This window comes from Prionailurus bengalensis, chromosome E4, assembly GCF_016509475.1.
Source record: "Prionailurus bengalensis isolate Pbe53 chromosome E4, Fcat_Pben_1.1_paternal_pri, whole genome shotgun sequence".
NCBI lineage: Eukaryota > Metazoa > Chordata > Mammalia > Carnivora > Felidae > Prionailurus > Prionailurus bengalensis.
In genome coordinates this window covers 13918596-13938625 of record NC_057360.1, presented here as the reverse complement: position 1 = coordinate 13938625, position 20030 = coordinate 13918596, and the positions used below count along the sequence as shown (strand labels likewise).

Sequence of the window (20030 nt, the reverse complement as noted above, 5' to 3'; positions counted from 1 at the left end):
GATATTAAAGAAACCTGAAAACCCTGTACAAACTGTGAGCTTTTATTATTATTATTATTATTATTATTATTATTATTATTATTGTTATTCCCTTAGGAGGCATTTACAAGGTGCCTGTCTTCTCCTTTGCTATCAGAGCATTAGGTGCTATCAGAGTATTCTCTGCCACCAGTGCACCTGCTCTTAACCACTCCTACTTGGTAGTGTGGGCGTCAAGGTCAGATGTAGGAAAGTTGTCTGGAACTGATGTGTTCTAGGCAACAGCCTGCATTGTTCACCGAAGGATAACCCAGAGGGACTTTGCTGTATTACCTTGGCTACTCACAGCCCATTTAATTCACCTAGGGTTATATGGAAAATCAAGGATGTAAAAAGCTTTCTGCAACATAATACACCATATTGTTAAACTGTCAAAATTATAAAATTGAAGACAAAAGCATTTTTTGAATTTCTGAGTTCTGGCCAGGTGAAGTGAAACAACAATAATGTCATCTTTTATACATGCACTGAACTCTCTATATGTTTCAAAGCATTGACAATATACAAATACTATGGCCTTCAGTTCTCCTCACAGTGAAGAAGCTAAGTAATGGCTCTTAGTATTCACCTGCTACAAGTGAAGAAAGAGACAAGGAGAGGCTAAGGGACTCGTGCTGTCACAGGAGTTCACTAGTGACAGAGCTGGGGCTATAGTTTGATATTCTGATACCCAGTCCTAAGCTTTTTCTAAAGAAAAAACTGCCTCCCAAAGAAGTTGCCTTACACATCAAGTTCTCCCTCTGGGGATCTGTACTACTTTCAAAGACCACATCCCTAATAGGTTAAAAGGAATATATCAAGAAATTTTATTCTCTACTTTTTTACAGAGGCTAATCAGTTTACATAAGGAAAGGAAGTATTTGTTTAGACCATAGGTTAAACTAGAGAGATGAAGGAAGTTGGAGTGAGAGGGAAAATTAAAAGGCTCAGATTTTATATTTTGGGGGGCAAAAGAGAAAAAAGTAAAGACTTAGAAAGAGGATAACACTACAGGGGTGCCTATGTGGCTCAGTCGGTTAAGCATCTGACTCCTGATCTCACCTCGGGTCTTGGATCTCAGGGTCATGAGTTCAAGGCCTGCATTGGGCTCTGTGCTGGACATGAAGCCTACTTAAAAAAAAAAAAAAGAGGGTTGCGGGGGGACGCCTGGGTAGCTCAGTCGATTGAGGATCCGACTGCAACTCAGGTCAGGATCTCTCAGTTTGTGGGTTCGAGCCCCACAACGGGCTCTGTGCTGACGGCCTGGAGCCTATTTTGGATTCTCTTTCCCTCTCTCTCTGTCCCTCCCCCACTCACGCTCTGTCTCTCTCTCAAAAATAAATAAATGTTAAAATTAAAAAGAAAGAAAGAACAAAAGAAAGAAAAGGAAGGAAGAAAAGGAAGGAAGAGAGGGAAGAGAGAGGGGAGGGAGGATAACCTTACAAATGCACACAGACAGAGTTAAAAGCCCACTTAGAATAGAGTCTGCGTGCTGGTATATATCCATGTAACATCACTCTGACAGCTTTGAAAGTAAGATCTTTGTAGTTATGCATTTGTGCTCAGGACCCCCTGCCTTCCTGCCTGCTCTGAGACCTCCTTGCCACCATTTACATCCTCTCAGACTCTCTCCCACATTTTCAACCTCCCCTCTTATGTGGCTCTTAGAAGAGTATTCCAGTTCTCCATCCTTGGGGGGGAAATAAGCAAGGAAATGACCACCCCTCTCTTCCTCCATTCCTCGTTTCTCTCACCCCCTCCCACTCACTCTCACCCCCTCCCACTCACTCTCACCCCTCACTGCCTCCCTACAGCCAGGTTTCCTAAAAGAGGATTCTAAAATCATGCGTCCTTGACTTCTAACATATGCCTCCACCACTAAAATGTAGGCCAATCTCCTACTTTCCCCTTGAAGTTGCCCTCACCAAGATCAATGATGACCTTCTTATTTCTAAAAGCAATGGTACTCTGAGAATTGATCTTCCTTCTTCTTTCAGCAAATCTGATATTGCTGACCTCTCTCTCCTCTCCTCTCCTCTCCTGATGCCTTTTCAGCTAACCTCCCTCCCTCTACCCCCTCCCACTTTTCCTCCCTCTCTTCCTTCTCAGTGTCTTCCCTTGTCTACTCCTTAGGTCTTTATCAGCCATCTTCTCACTCTACATGTTCTCCCTTGGTGGTTTCATACACTCCCTGCTACTGGCTGCCACTCATGAATCTGCAGTCCTAATCTCTCTTCTGAGCTCCAGACTACTACTTGTTATAACGATATATCACGAGCACCCCAAACTCATCCTGTCTCAATCTGTTCCTCCTTGTTTTTTGTTGTGGATTTTTTTCTCCTATAATAGTGAATGGCACCACCAACCAAGTAAAAATCTGGAAGTTCTCTTCGATTTCCTCCTCAACCTCTTTGTCTATATCAAGCCCTCATAAAGTATTTATTGCCAATCTTCCTCCATTTGGCAGTCTCTGCTTTTTTGTACACTGAACTCTTTGTAGTGCCCTGCAGATTCCATCTTCTTTCTTGCACCCTTGCCTTCTTGCAGTTTCCTCTACCTGGAGTACCCTTCCCCTTGCTCACATGTCCTTCAAGACTCAGCTCAGCTATCAGCTCCTACAAGACTTCTGTTACTCTGCCTAGCCTGCTATGATATCCCTACTCCGAACTCCATAATATTCGTAGAAACCCATATTATAGAGCCAGCTATGATATGTTTGTCCATTTTCCATCTTCCCAACCACTCTGTCAACTCCCAGAAAGCAGGAACCATGTCTAATGCATCCTCACGTGTCCAAATTTTGATATAATTCCTGGTACATCACAGGCCTTCAATTAATGTTCAATGAATTAATGAATAAAAAATCAAACCTGGGTATCTTCCATTGTCCACATTTCTGTGCTTCCTGTCATTTGCTATGATTATCAAAATCCTACCCATTCTTTATTGTCCCAAATATTTCATTTATGAAGCCATCCCTGATTCCCACCCCACTCTCTTACTTCTCACATCTCTTATGGTGATTAACTGCAATGCAAAGTAGACAAAGAAAGATGAGCACTCACTTGTCTATTCTGCTACTGTTCTGCTATAGAAGGCTCGAAGTAAAGGATAATTACTTTATCTTTTAGTTGCCTTAAAACCGGGGCTTTGCTTACTTTAGAGGAAGGCACATTCACATTTGAAAGAAACCAAAAGCAACACACTAGCAAAAACCTCCTCTGCACTAAAACTCAGCAGCATCTCACAATAGAGCTTTCAAAAGGAGTTACAGATCCTGTGTGTAGTGCTGCTTACGAGCCATCACATGGCAGCAGCGGGGACGGCACACCAGCACCAAACCCGAGACAAAGAGCAGAGATGAAGCCCGCTCTGTTCCTGCTGACGCTTACTGAGGCCACTGCTCTCTCAGCTGGGCTAATGACACACAGGCCCAGGCCAGCCCGCCGCCCAGCTAGGCAAGCGGGCAGAGAAGCAGCCCAGAGCAGTGGTTCCCAGCCTTTGAGGGCTCTGCTGCCCTACTTCACTTTACCTTCAAATACACCTCTCATTACCCCCTTCTCCTAAAAAGTGAATAGCACGAACTCCTCTTCAACTAACAAAAGTTAAAATGAAATTGTGATTGAAAATAATACATGAGTCCCTCCCTTACCCGCAGGGAATACACTCCAAGACTCCCAGTGAACGCCTGAAGCTATGGATAGTATGGGACCCTATATATACTGTTTTCCTACACATACATACCTATGATAAAATTTAACTTATAAATTAGGCACAATAAGAGATTAACAACAATAAGCAGTGACACAGTAGAATAATTATAACAACATACTATAATAAAAGTTATGTGAATGTGCTCTTTGTACTGTACTCACCCTTCTTCCTGTGATGATGTGAGATGATAAAATGTCTACATGACGAGATGAAGAATGTGAATGATGCAGGTATTGTGACGTAGCATTAGGCTATTATTGACCTTCTGATCTGTCAGAAGGAGGATCATTTGCTTCAAGACCACAGGTGGCTGTAGGTAACGAAAACCACAGAAGCGAAGCCGTGGATAAGGGACAAACAGCCACAAAGAGGGGACCCATAATACAAGGGAACACTAGTAATCATTAAGAAGGGTGTAAAAGAATAGTTAATAACATGAAAAAAAATCACTCTACTATTAAGTGAAAAATCAAACCAACAAACCTAAATGTACAATATATCTAATACATATATACATTACATTTTTAAATCATATAGCACAACAGTATGATGCGATGTAACATAAGATAAATCTCTGCCTATTAAAAGTGGTTGCCTTCTAGGTGACTAGATTATGGGTGATTTTTATCTTCTTATCATTTTATCTGTGTTTTCTAAATATACTTTAATGAATATGTATTTCTTTAATAGGGAAAAACAGGTTTCTGAAAATGAAATGGGCATCTCTTGATTAATTTCTATAAATCTCTAAACCTTCATAAGTATATTCCATGTTTTATTTATATCCTAAAGACTTAAAATAGTTTTTTTTTTAATCTCAGTCTTACTGGATCTTACACATGTTGGTGCCAGATTTGTAAGATCACTAGGTCCACAAAATGTCATGGTATATTCAATAAAATGCTTACTTGTAAGACATGGTTCAAAATGAAAACAATAATAAGAAATGTACTGATTTTAAAATAATTTCTTATTCAGAAAAAAGGTCGTAACAAAGTCAGAAAACCAAGGTTTAATTTTACCACTGGCCAATTGGAACAAAGATCATCTATAAAATGTAGAAAATGCCAGATTGTTAACATTAAAGGAAGTTCCTGCCAGATGTTAGATTCTATATATCTTCACATTAATGAATTAGATGATTTGAAAAGGTTCATTTATTATTCATTTAGCAGATATTTATTAAGCATTCACTATGGAGTAGCATGTGCTAATTTAGGTTTTCAACCAAAGAAGCAATTCTCCACAGCATTTCCCTTACTTAGAATCAAAAGACTGACAAGAGATAGACATGATTATTCACTACTGTCAAATCTCTGACATCTGTTCTACGCATTAAAGGTCTACCCTTAAAAAAATAAGAAGTAAAAAAATAAGTAATAATAAAGGTCTACCTTTGACATCTGTAGAATAGGATAATAGCTTAAATTGTTTAAGAAAAAGAACTCTTCAAATAAAGGACTGGGGGGAGAAGCTTATATTAATTAGAGAAAGGAACACAGTATGAAATTTAAATTAAACATTTGGAGGGGGCAAAACAAATCCTACTTCATGAAAGTCTTATTTGTTCTTTCTTTGTTCATCTTTAATGTACAGACTTGACAAAATAAAAAAGGTGGCAACTTTACATCCACTGCCATGTTTTTTGTTTTGTTTGTTTTGTTTTGTTTTTCAAACTAATAAAATTCAGCAGTCTGGGAGCCACGGGTTTCAAGAGCATTTCGGCCACAGACAAGAGGGCTAATCCACAACCTGGAACTTTGTCGCTAACACAATGTTGCACATATTGAAATGCTCAAAAAATATTTGTTCAATGAAGATGTAGCCCTGTTTCATAAAGAAGGTGCGGCTTGGAGATGACTCTAAGATGGCCCAAAAGAACTAAGAAGATTTGAAAATGAATTAAATGAAGCAATACATTACGGTAGAATTAAGAGAGGTTGGCCCTAAAGAGTAAGATTTCCCTACACTGCCTACTAGTTTTTAATTCATCATTAACACTGCCTAAAATCCTAACATTGGGTAGAATATATTTGGATGAATATCTATTCTTCTTTGAAAATATAAATAATCTAGAAAGGATTAAGGAACATAACCTTTTAACATGAATATTGTATCAGAAAAATTATAGGAATTTTATCATAGTGTTTACTAAATATATAAAATATAATTATGTATTTAAGATTATCAGATATCTTTATGGCAACTTAAAACTTACTTAAGTTTTAGCCACTTCATGTACTTGCCTGTAAATAATATACTGGCTTACATTTCAAATTATATTAGATTGAATCACCAAAAACTGATGGATTTTTTAGTCAAAAATGGTCAAAAATTAAACAATTAAAAATAATTAGGGGTATATGACACCATAGCAATAAATACATGACACTGTGCATTGTCAAAACCTATAAAACTTTACAGCAAAAAGAGTGAACCTGAATGCATACATTTTTTTAATCATTAATGGTCCCAGAATGGAAGGCAGAATGTGACAAAAGAGTCTATCTGTATTACAAATGTGTGAAACAATCTCACTGAAAGGTGGAAAGGGGAAATGACAAAAAGGACATTATATATAATCACTGTACTGTAGCTGAGAAAGCTGTAACCTCCCAAGGATACAAGTTAACAATTCTGTTACTGCTATACATGTGTCCTGGATGAACAGTGAAGTAAATAAACGGACGGCATGAGCCAAGTTTCTTAATGTTGGAATGAGAAGTTATAGATAAGCAAGAACAGTAGGCTAGAATTGCCCATGTGATAATAGGTTAGAGTTGGAGATATCAATATGAACTCACGCTTAATTTAACATATAGATGTCATATACAGAAATATTTATACATATGTATATATACTCAGATTAGTATACACACATATATATTCCTGCTCGGTCAGCTGAGAGGGCCTAGAAGTAACTACATACCACTAGCAATGATTATACCATCTGGATTTTGGTTTCTTTCTTTTTTTTTTTTTTTTAATTTTTTGAAATATTTTTATTTATTTTTGAGAGAGACAGACAGACAGACAGAGTGCAAGCAGGGAGGGGCAGACAGAGAGAGAGAGACAGAATCTGAAGCAGCCTCCAGGCCCGGAGCCGTCAGGCCCCCAACTCATGAACCGCAAGATCATGACCTGAGCTGAAGTTGGATGCTTAACCAACTAAGTTACGCAGGTGCCCCTGGATTTTGGTTTCTAATACTATTCTCCATAAAAGGAACCAGGGCTCCTCAGAGAAATTGCTGATTCTGGAACTAGGGCAGGAAATATAAAAGAAGATCCTGGAGCATCTTACAGTGACAGAAAGAAAGAGCTCAAAACATACACACACACACACACACACACACACACACACACACACAATGATGGAAGTTTGTCAGAGGGATACAGGAGCCAAATGAAAGAACTCCTAAGGGAACAGTATGAGCAATGAAATAAAGTAGTGTTGGATTATAATCCAAAGTATAGAATACATATCCACAAGGGGTACCTGAGTGGCTTAGTCGGTTGGGTCTGACTCTTAGTTTTGGCTCAGGTCATGATCTCACAGTTCAAGGATTTCAGGCCCACTTTGGTCCTGTGCTGATAACATGGTGGCTGCTTGAGATTCTTTCTCTCCCTCTCCCTCACTCTCTGCCCCTCCCCCGCTCCCCTGCTCTCCCCTCCCCCACACCACCTCCCTGACTCCCTCCCTCCCCAGCGCAGACACTCTCAAAATACATAAATAAACTTTTTAATAAATAAATAAATATTCACTAGTCCATTTTGATACAAATAAATTACCAAATAAATAAATAAATGGAGAAGAAGCAAATCTGCTCTGCAGAATTTCAAGTAATTTAGCTCAACAATCTACCTTCAGGGAAGAGGAGCAGAAATCCCACTCCTTAAGTATAGTTTGTGCATAGTGACTTCCTTCCAAAGAGTACAGTAGGAATAGGGACAAATCTGGTAAACAATACCTTGGGTCAGATGCTAATGGTCAACATCAATACTAAGTCATGTCAATAGTACATACCTCCAATATGATGGGCAATTTCCTTCTGTGGTCTTTCACCCAGAAAACATATAACTCCATGATAAACATCAGACAAATTCCAATTAAGAGAGATTCCACCAAATACCTGATCAGTACTCCTCAACTCTAACAATATCATCAAAAACAAGAGACATCTGGGGGCGCCTGGGTGGCGCAGTCGGTTAAGCGTCCGACTTCAGCCAGGTCACGATCTCGCGGTCCGTGAGTTCGAGCCCTGCGTCGGGCTCTGGGCTGATGGCTCGGAGCCTGGAGCCTGTTTCCGATTCTGTGTCTCCCTCTCTCTCTGCCCCTCCCCCGTTCATGCTCTGTCTCTCTCTGTCCCAAAAATAAAAATAAAAACGTTGAAAAAAAAAATTTTTAAAAAAACAAACAAAAAAACAAGAGACATCTGATAAGTTGCCACAGTCAGAAGAGCCTAAACAGACATGACTAAATGGAGCGTGCTATCCTGGACGAGATCCCGGAATAGAAAAAGGCCATGGGGTAAGAGCCAAGAAAGTATAAATATAATATGAACTTAAAAAAAAAAAAAAAAAAAAAAAAAAATATATATATATATATATATATGCATACTGGTTTGTTAATTGTAACAAATGTACCATACTCATGTTAAGATTTTAATTATAGAGGAAATTGGGTATGGGGTATACATATGGGAGCCCTCTGTACTATGTCATTTTTCTATAAATCTAAAATTGTTCTAAAATTAAAAGATATTTAAAAGTAGTTTGGGAAGAGTTGAGATATCTACTGCATATGATGATTATCCAATATATACGTCCAGCCCTATCCCTAAGACCATATTTTGGCATCAACCACCTCCAGCTTGGGAAATGGGAAACTCTTACATCTTATGTTTTGGTCACTGCAGCCTTTTCACTTTGATATTCTTCCTCTCTTGGGTAGACTGTTGGTCATCCCAGCAGTTTGGATGCAAAACCAGAGAAAGTCAATTATACAGAAAGACTTTCAGAAACCAATGTATTTTTAAGAACCAGATTTTTCAACAACCACATGCAGTGACTTTCAGAAACTGTGTCCATCGTTATTTCAGAATGCATGACTGGGTTTTTTTTTTGTTTTTTGTTTGTGTGTGTGTGTGTGTGTGTGTGTGTGCGCGCGCGTGTGTGTTTTGCTGTTGTGATTAGTGCCTAACAATCAAGACCAAAAAGATTTATACACACCCTCTCCCAAATTGGGAGTTAGCACTATTCTAACATGAACTATGTCACCTCTATAAATCTCAAACTTATTTTGTAGAAATGGTGTCAAAAAAAAAAAAGGACCAAGTTAATGATTTCTTTTTCCACTGGAAGTTGCTTATAAGTTAATTCAAGTGATACCTAAAACTTCATATGAACTCTTTAATTCAGAGAGTCAAGAAGTAGCTGACAGCCACTGTTCTAACTTTAAATATGTTATGTTAAATGCATATTTTAAAGCCAGTTTTACTACAGGATAGTCACCAAGTCCATTTGAAATAAATTTGATTATGTTTTATCTCTAGGAAAGCATCTGCTAGGTTTCTAGGAAAATGAATCAACTAGTCATTTGTTTCCACTTGGCCACAAATGCTACTTCTATATAAATTCATAGAATAAGTACTTCCATACAAGACTGAAAATAGCTTTAAAAAGCCAAATCTTAAAATAAAACTGAAAAACAGATTCACTGAACATTATTTTTAGCATCCCTCTTACAGTACAATATCAAACTAAGCTTTAAATATGGCCTCACAAAAGGCTTGGCTGCCAGGCTCTATTCTTCTCTTTTGAGGTGAGCTATAAAGAATTTGAACATAAAATGTAAATGAGAATGCACAGCCAAATAAATAGCTCATTTTAAGGTACTACATATCATATCAGCTTTGGAAGAGAAATTTGATAAGGGATCCCCAGGCATTATAAGGTGCTCTTGATGTTCAATGCTCTCTCTTCCTCTGGTCCTGTAACTGATAGATCTCCACAATGAGAACAGATCCATGAACTGTATCCATGATCACCATTTGGTTCATTGATCTTATTGCAAATAATTAGGGATGGTTTGTAGACTAGAGGCTGGTATACATGTAGTTTTTCTCATCGATTTTTTTCTTATCTCTTCATTCTTAGCATTCACTATCACTAGAAACTGCAACTGGTAAGTCCTACTCAGAGGAACACAAAACAAGGCTTAAACTCAGATCAGGATGGACTACAGCACATGTAGACACTTACACAAGCACTGCAGCTACACTTGATATATTAAATAGTAATGCTCTTAAGAAAGACAAACCCAAATGTTTCATCTGATGAATGTTCAGTCAATCTCTGCAATGTATTTCATATTTCTGGTGAAGAATAGGGGTTTTTTGGCAAAACTAAAAGGCAACCTACAGAATGGGAGAAGATATTTGCAAATGACATATCAGATAAAGGGTTAGTATCCAAAATCTAGAGAGAACTTATTAAACTCAACACCCAAAAAACAAATAATACAGTGAAGAAATGGGCAAAAGACATGAATAGACACTTCTCTAGAGAAGACATCCAAATGGCCAACCGACACATGAAAAACTGCTCAACATCACTCATCATCAGGCAAATACAAATCAAAACCACAATGAGATACCACCTCACACCTGTCAGGATGGCTAACATTAACAACTCAGGCAACAACAGATGTTGGCGAGGATGCAGAGAAAGAGGATCTCTTTGGCACTGCTGGTGGGAATGCAAACTGGTGCAGCCACTCTGAAAAATAGTATGGAGGTTCCTCAAAAAATTAAAAATAGAACTCCCCTACGACCCAGCAATTGCGCTACTAGGTATTTATCTAAGGGATACAGATGTACTGTTTCAAAGAGGCACATGCACCCCAATGTTTATAGCAGCACTATCAACAATAGCCAAAGTATGGAAAGAGCCCAAATGTCCATTGATGGATGAATGGATAAAGAAGATGTGGTATACATACACAATGGAGTATTACTCGGCAATCAAAAAGAATGAAATCTTGCCGTTTGCAGCTACGTGGATGGATCTAGAGGGTATTATGCTAAGTGAAATTAGCAAGTCAAAGAAAGACAAGTATCAGATAACTTCACTCATATGTGGAATTTAAGATATAAAACAGATGAACATAAGAGGAGGGAAGCAAAAATAATATAAAAACAAGAAGGGGGACAAAATGTAAGAGACTGTTAAATGCAGAGAACAAACTGAGGGTTGCTGGAGGGGTTTTGGGAGGGGGATGGGCTAAATGGGTAAGGGGCATTAAGGAGGACACTGGTTGGGATGAGCACTGGGTGTTACACATAGGGGATGAATCAATCACTGGATTCCACTCCTGAAATCATTATTTTACTATATGCTAACTAACTTGGATGTAAATAAATAAATAAATAAAAGAATAGTTTTTCTGTTTTTTCTTCTCTCTCTCTCTCTCTTTTTTTTTTTTTTTTTTTTTTTTTTTTTTTTTTTTTTTTTTTGAGAGAGAGAGAAAGGGCACAAGTGAGCAAGGGGGAAAGAGGGAGAGAATCCCAAGAGGGGCAGAGAGAGAGAGGGAGAGAGGAGCAGGGCTCGTGTTTCTTACCTGGGGGGGGGGGGGTCCACTCACCCGATGCAGGGTGAGATCATGACCTGTGCCAAAGTCAGATGCTTAATGACTGAGCTACCCAGGAACCTCAATAAAGAATAGTTTTAAAGAGGCTTTTCATCTTCCCTAATCAGCAACTTTATCCTCTACTCTCTTCTCGAAGGAGTTTTAATTTTAAAAAAACAAACAAGAGTCCTTTCTCCTGTCTTAATGCAAGGTGAGGGCAAAGTATAGGCTAACAGCACTCCTCCCGCCACCCCATAGAATATGTGTGATATTCCTTGGACACTCCTGGCTACCCAAGAACAAAGGAAAGGGGTTCAAGTGCTTGCCATGGTGATGTGGGAAACTAAGGCAAATAAAAAATTAAATTCCTTTACTGCCTACAGCTCACTGACAAGTCCTTGAAACCTGCAGACTGACCTCCCTCTAGGAGCTGAGCTGCCACCATGATAACACTTTGCTAGGGGCAAAAGAGAATCATTATCCTGGCCCCCCAGGAAACTGTAAGTCTACTTTTACATAAAAAAATTTTCTTTGGGGCACCTGGCTGGCTCAGTCGGTAGAGCATGTAACTCTTGATCTCAGGTTGTAAGTTCGAGCCCCACCTCGAGTGTAGAGATTACTTAAAACAAAATCTTAAAAAGGAGAGAGAGAACTACAGGCCAATATCTCTGATGAATACTGCAAAAATCCTCAACAAAATATTGTCAAATCAAATCCAACAATATGTTAAGAAATCATTCACCATAATCAAGTGGGATTTATTCCTTGGATGCAAGGGTAGTTCAATATTTGTAAATCAGCATGATACAATACATCAATAAAAAATTTTCTTTGGAGGGGCTCCTGGGTAGCTCAGTTGGTTGAGCGTCCAACTTTGGCTAAGATCATGATCTCACGGTTTGTGAATTTGAGCCCCACATTGGGCTCTGTGCTGACAGTTCAGAGCCTGAAGCTGCTTTGAATTCTGTGTCTCCCTCTCTCTCTGCCCCTCCCCTTCCGGATGCCATGCACTCTCCTCTCTCTCTCTCTCTCTCTCTCTCTCTCTCTCTTTCTCTCTCTCAAAAACTGAATAAAACATTTAAAAAATTTTTTTAATTCCTTTGGAAATTTCCTTTATCTCAAGGAATATATGCTTGAGATATATGCTGGCAATCATACTCCAAGCTTATGGCCCCCTGATATACATCTGAAGGGTCTCATGACTGAGGTTTTACTAAATGGTAATAAAGAGCGTTTTCCTAACCTACCCCCTCAAGGTCCTGGAAACCTTGCTTCCAAAATACCTTAAGAGACTTACTCTATCCCTAACCCCCTCCCAACTTAAGGATACACAATCAGTTACCCACCACAACCCCAGTGCAGCAATTCCTGCCCAGGGGTCCTGTCCCATGCTTTAATAACATCACTTTTTTGTACCAAAGACATCTTCAAGAATTCTATCTTGGCCATCGGCTCTGGACCACCGCACCATCACCCCAAAACTTCATCATTTTCATAAACTTCAGCTAATTCTTGGGGCACCTGGGTGGCTCAGTCAGTTGGGCATCCAACTTCAGCTCAGGTCATGATCTTGCAGTCCATGATTCAAGCTCCGCGTAGGGCTCTGCACTGACAACTCAGAGCCTGGAGCCTGCTGCAGATTCTGTCTCCCTCTCTCTCTGCCCCTCCCCTGCTTGCACTCTGTTTTTCTCTCTCAAAAATAAAATCAAAACATAAAAAAAAATTTTTTTAATAAAAAAAAAACTTCAGCTAATTCTCAGTTTTAGTCTCCCCAAAACTATCCTATCTAAACTTTGATATGAATTCTTCTCCAGTCAGGAAGAAACTAGTAGTGACTGTTCTGGCTTTTGAATATATTGTTAGATACATATTTTAAAGCCAATTCTACTAGAAGAAAGTCACCAACTACATTTTCAATAAATGCTTCTCCTGTATTCTTCCTTAGTTACATGTTCCTTCCTTGATATTTTGTATATTTTCTATGACCTTTGTTTTTTGTTGTTGTTTTTTTCTTAGAGCCCAAAGCCAAGCTTGTTCTCAGGACCCTGAGATCAAGACCTGAGCTGAGATCAAGAGTCAGACGCTTAACCAACTAAGCCACCCAGGCACCCCATATTTTCTGTGATCTTTGTGGTCAGAAAGTTGTCTAAATAGCTAGCTTTGTTATATAAACCACCTTGCTCATAAACATTTCTCTCCTGTTTAGATCATCTCATGAGTAAAACCATCAGAATTTCATTTTTTATTATCAACCATCTTCATAGGTCACAGTTCCTTTAAATACCCTTTTCTTTAAACTTCTTAAAATCTACTTTTTAAAAATGATAAACAGTACCACCTTGCCTTGACATTATAAATTCTAATAAGGTTACCTTTCCAAGAATTCCTTTTAAGGCCATATCACCAATACATTCTTTATTAGTCATTAAAAGATACAGCACTGTCATTCTCTCCACTGGCTTCTTCCATCTTCAAAGAGATGACACCATTGGCAAGATAAAAGAAGAATGCATCAGAAGCTCTGGCTTCATGCTAACTCATATCTGTGCAGGACTGCTTTCAAAATATTTTCAAGTGCATTATCACATTTGATTTCTCACAATAAACTTAGAAGTTTGGAAAGACGGGTGTTATCACTTGAAGGCTGAAAACAGTTAAATTATTTACTTAAGTCCACAGGCCAAATGGAAATTGACACATATTTGGGGGTCCTTCCCATTATAATGCCTTCCTCTTCTTTTAGCAGAATCAGACTTCCAGTCAGTAACAGGATGGTAGAAGTTCCAGGTACCTATTATTTCTTACATCTATGCCAGTTTTACAATCTATATTAAGAACTCTTAATTGTTGCTAATAGCTACAGAATTTGTTCTCTGGGGAAGTGATGTTATTTCCCCATCCACCAAGAAAAATGCATTTCATATGACCTTGGTTTTATTCCCAGCTCTACTATCTTTTCACTGTATAACCCTGGGAACTGGCTTCAAACTCAACTGCAAATATAACATTACTGTACTTTTTCACATTTCACAACCAAATTTTTTTCTTAATCATAAAGAAAAACAAAAATTCCTCTACATCTTAACATATAATGATAATAACCAGCCAACTTCTAACTATGGAAAATATAATAAAAAAAATGAATACTAGAGAGTAGAAGATAACCAAGAATTTCTTGACCATATGAGTATTAAAATAGAAGACAGGTCACAGAGAGCATAATGGAATCATAGCCCTTTTTGACCTCTAAAAATTAATCAGATTGTAAATATTGGTTGTATATATATCCTAAAGGTTCCATTTGTATCCTTGGGAAAAAAAAAGAAAATGGGAAAAAACTATATAACAGATGACACCTTAAAATCACAATTTGGTTATAAAAAGTTAGCAGAGAATGAAATAAATCTTAAATCTTTTCTAATATTGACAGGACACATACACATTTGTGTATCTGGGGGTTACATAAATGTTTTTATAAATTATCAAAGTAATCTCAAAATACAGTAGAAATCTTGTGAAAGAATCATGTATTTAACCTATTTAACCAAGTAAATAAAGCACCACAAAAATAAATACAAGATTTACCTTTTTTATGGATCCCACAATTCACTGGGGAAAGATCCATAAAGAATGCAATGATTGTTACAGCATAGGGAATATAGTCCCTGGAACTGTAATAGCATTGTAGTAATAGCACTGCATGGTGACAGATGGTAGTTGATAAGAACAAAGGCAAGAGAAATGTAGATAAAATTAAATTTCCTTACAACTTGCAGCCAATTGAAATGTACTTGAGACACACTGAGTGACATTCCTCAAGGGAACTCACAACTGCCCTAATGTTAATGCTTTGCTAGAGGCAAGAAGCAACCTCAGCTAGACAATAGACCTCCAGGATCCTGTAAATAAATCTTCTTTAACATATCAAAATCCTTTCGGAAACTTATCTCTGCTCCTCCAACTTAAAGGTATATAATCAATTGTTCCTCATAATCCACCACCCCCCCCCAACTCTTTCTGCCTACTGTCCTGTCCTGGTGCTTTAATAAAAATGCCTTTTTGCACTGAAATCAAGAGTTCTTTCTTGACAGTTCCCTCCCAGTCCCACATCACATCAGTAGCTACACTTGTGGTGAGCATAGCATAACATATAGAATTGTTGAATCACTATGTTCTCTACCTGAAACTAATGTAACATTGTGTTTCAACTATGTTAAGAAGAGAAGATTTTGCTAAGGTGTTATACCCTGACAATAATCAAAGAACTTTTAAAAACGCTAAGAATTGGCTTCTAAGTTTATGCATCCATGAAAACTATAGAAAACCTTTTAAATATTACATGTAAACAAAATTTTAAGAGATTCAGCCTCCAGAAAATATACCCCATACAAACAGAGAAGGGACACTCTCTGTATTTAGAAGTAACCGTCACTAGTTCAGGGATATTATGGTCCTTGGTTCCAATTACAGTGTGTGCTTGGATAAGAAAACTTTCACCCGAATATCCTTATTTTTTAAATGAGGGTGTAGGATTATTTCTAAAGTCCTAATATCTCTAGAATCCTGTGACTCCAGAAATAACAGCACAAGTCTACTAGCCTGAATGTAATAAGTTTAGATCTCCAGCAGGAAATATGAAGTTCACTTGTCCACAACCCACAGGTAATTGGGTTTTCCCTCACAGCAATAACATCTCCAGTAATTCAATTACCTGATAAATCTACCTTCTCCTGCTCTTGATGATAATATGTTATTATCCAATCATATCACATTAAAATATAATTCCAGTATAACCAATGAGAAATAACTTTCTAGTAAGAAGATGCATAATGAGTCTTTCAAACATTAAACCAGAAAAGATTACTCTGTGTGCAGACTTGCAAAAACAATTCAGCTTTAAGAGAGCTATGTGAATCTGAAGAAATGTTTATAACGTAGTCATTAATCAAATGCCTTATAAATGAAATTACTAGACACATGTTCAATGCTAATGACTTCTTAACTTAATCCTCAGATTAGAAGACTAAAATTTTTATGTCTGCCCTTTCTTATTTCAAATTCAAGCCACAGCCAGAACACAATAAGCTCGGATTCTAACTCTTCTTTAAGGCCTCCCATAACATTCCAGAATTCCTAAAAGTATAATGTGAATAACAAAGGCAAGGGTAAAATTTTCCAGGTAAGAAGGTACTGACCAAGGGGATTCTTTAAAAAAGGAGGGGGGAAGGAGAGTAGCGGAAGGGAGGAGACAAAAGAAAGCATCATTAAAATTCATTTCAGCCACAGTAACACCAGCCCCACCCCAGTTGTTTCTTATACAAGCATACCTCCTTTTATTGCACTTCACTTTGTTAAGGATATTGTATCTTTGCAGATATTGTATCTTTTACATAGTGAAGGTTTGTGGCAACCCTGTCAAGGAAGTCTATCAGAGCCATTTTTTCCAATAGCATTTGCTTACTTCATGTCTCTGTCACATTTTGCTAATTCTCAAAATATTTCAAACCTTCCACTGTTACTATATTTTTTACAGTGATCTGTGATCAGTGATCTTTGATGTTACTATTGTAATTATTTGGGGACACCATGAACTACACCCATATGAGATAGCAAACTTAATCCACAAATGTCATATGCATTCTGACTGCTCCATTGACTGACTGTTCCCTGTCAATCTCTCTCTTCTGGCCTCCCTAAGACAAAACAATACTGAAATTAGGCCAACTAATAACCCAAAAATAGTCTCTTAGTGTTAAAGTCAAAGAAAGAGTTGCACATTGCTCACTTTAAATCAAAAGCTAGAAATGATTAAGCTCAGTGAGGAACTCTTGCCCAAAGCAGAGACAGGCCAAAAGCTAGGCCTCTTGCCCCAGGCAACCAAGTTGTGAATGCAAAGGAAAAATTCTTAAAGTATATTAAAATTGCTACTCCACGGGGCGCCTGGGTGGCTCAGTCGGTTGAGCCTCGGACTTTGGCTCAGGTCATGATCTTGGGGTTTGTGGTTCTGAGCCCCGCGTCGGGCTCAGAGCCTGGAGCCTGCTTTGTATTCTGTGTCTCTCCATCTCTTGGCCCCTCCCCTGCTCATGCTCTGTGTCTCTCTGTCTCTCAATAATAAATAAACGTTAGAAAAAAAAATTTTTTTAATAATAATAATAAAATTGCTACTCCAGGGGCACCTGGGTGGCTCAGGAGGTTGGGCATCCGACTCTTGATTTCATCAGGTCATGATCTCTTGGTTTGTGAGATCAAGCGCTGCGTCAGGCTCCATGCTGGCAGCTTGGAGCCTGGTTAGGATTCTCTCCCCCTTCCTCTGCTCCTCCCCTGAGCGCTCACTCGCTCGGTCTCTCTCACTCTCTCTCAAAATAAATAAATAAACCTTAAAAAAAAAAGGTGCCAGTCCAGTGAACACATAAATGATAAAAAAGTGAAAAGCTTTATTGCTGATACGAAGAAAGTTTTAGTGGTTTGGAAAGAAGACCAAATCAGCCATAACATTCTCTTAAGCCAAATCCTAATGCAAAGCAAGGCCCTAACTCTCTTCAATTCTATGAAGTCCCAGAGAGGTGAGGAAGCTGTACAAGAAGAGCTTGAATCCAGAGGAGGTTGGTTCATGAGGTTTAAGGAAAGAAGCCATCTCCATAACATACAAGTGCAGGTGAAGCACCAAGTGCTGGGGATGTAGAAGCTGCAGCAGGTTCTCCAGCAGATCGACCTAAGACAATGAAGGTGGTTACACTAAACAGATTTTCAGTGTAGATGAAACATCCTCATTTTGGAAGATGCCATCTAGGACTTTCATAATTAGAGAAGTCAACATTTGGCTTCAAAGCTTCGAAGGACATGTTGACTCTCTTTTTAGGGGCTAATGCAGCTCATGACTTTAAGTTGAAGACAGTGCTCATTTACCATTCCAAAAATTCTAGGGCCCTTAAGAATCATGCTAAATCTACTGCTTATGCTCTAGAAATGGAATAACAATGCCTATATAAGAGTACATCCATTTATAACATGGTTTACTGAATATTTTAAGCCCACTGTTGAGACCTACTGGTCAAAAGAAAATATTCCTTTCAAAATATTACTGCTCATTGACAGCATACCTAATCACCCAAGTGCTCTGATGGAAATGTAATACAAGATTAATGTTTTCACACCTTCTATCACAACAGCTATTATACAGCCCGTAAATCAAGGAGTCATTGTAACTTCCAAGTCTTACTATTTAAGAAGTACATTTTATGAGGCTAGAGCTGCCATAGATAGTGAGTCCTCTGATGGATCTAGGCAAAGTCAACTGAAAACCTTCTGGAAAGGATTCATCATTCTAGATGCCATTAAGAACATTCGTGATTCATAGGAAAGGTCAAAATATCAACATGAATAGGAGTTTGGAAGAAATCAATTTCAGCCCTCGAGGATGACTTTGAGGGATTGAAGTCTTGAAGACTTCAGTGGGGAAGTAACTGCAGATGTGGAGGAAACAGCAAGACAACTAGAGTGAGAAGTAGAGCCTGAGAATGGAACTAAATTGCTAGAATCTCAGGATCAACCTCTAACAGATGAGGAGTGGCTTCTCATGGATAAGCAAAGAAAGTGGTTTCTTGAGATGGAATCTACTTCTGATAATGATGCCATGAAGATTGCTGAAATGACAACAAAGGATTTAGAACACTACCTAAACTTAGTTGAGAGGATGGACTCCAATTATGAAGGAAGTTCTGTAGTGAAACGCTATAGAACAGCATTACATGCTACAAACTGTCATGAAAGTAAGATTCAGTCCATGCAGCAAACTTCACTGTTGCCTTATTTTAAGAAATTGCCACTGCCACTCCCACCTTCACCAACCACTACCCTGATCAGTCAGCAGCCATCAACATCAAGACAAGACCCTCTACCGGCAAAAAGATAACTTGTTGAAAGCTCAGACAATGGTGAGCATTTTTCAGCAATAAAATATTTTTAATTAAGGTATGCACATTTTTTAGACATAATTCTACTTCACAGTTAATAGACTACAACATAGTGTAAACATAACTTTTATATGCACTAGAGAGCCAGAAAATTCATTTGGCTCACATTATTGTGATATTCACTTTATTGCAATGGTCTGGAACCAAAACTGCAATAACTCAGAGGTATGCCTGTATCTGCTCTGCCCTCGAGTCTTCCGTCTCTTAAAACCATTTTAAATGATGCTGAACTTCTGTTATCATTCCCTCTAGTCTATATCCATTAAATTTATAAGTGCTAAAGTCCCATATAAATTGGTACTCACTTTTCTTTTCTTTTAAAGATTTTATTTTTTAGTAATCTTTACACCCAACATGCTGTTTGACCTCACAACCCCAAGATCAAGAGTTACATGTTCCACCGACTGAGCCAGCCAGTTGTCCCAGTATTCATTTTATTACTATCTGGGAGGCTCTATAGGCTAATCATTTAAATTAAAAATAAAATACTCTACCACTTATAGAGAAAAAGTAGCTTAACAACTTGACATGTTTCCTAAAAGAGATTACAATCTCAAAATTTTGCCACATATTATTAACATGAACCCAACATTTCAGTTCATACTCTCACAAAAGAAGCACCAACTTCATTTGCTGCCCTAAAACATAGTAAGTTAAATAGCTATTTAGCAGTTTTTTTATTTAATTATATTCCTGAA

The 20030-nt window shown here is 38.1% G+C and overlaps 1 protein-coding gene across 7 annotated transcripts in view; it reads right to left on the bottom strand.

The window, feature by feature from the left end:
• DNM3 (dynamin 3) overlaps positions 1-20030 on the bottom strand; it is a 557387-nt gene that overhangs the window by 492046 nt on the left and 45311 nt on the right. The window lies entirely within an intron of this gene.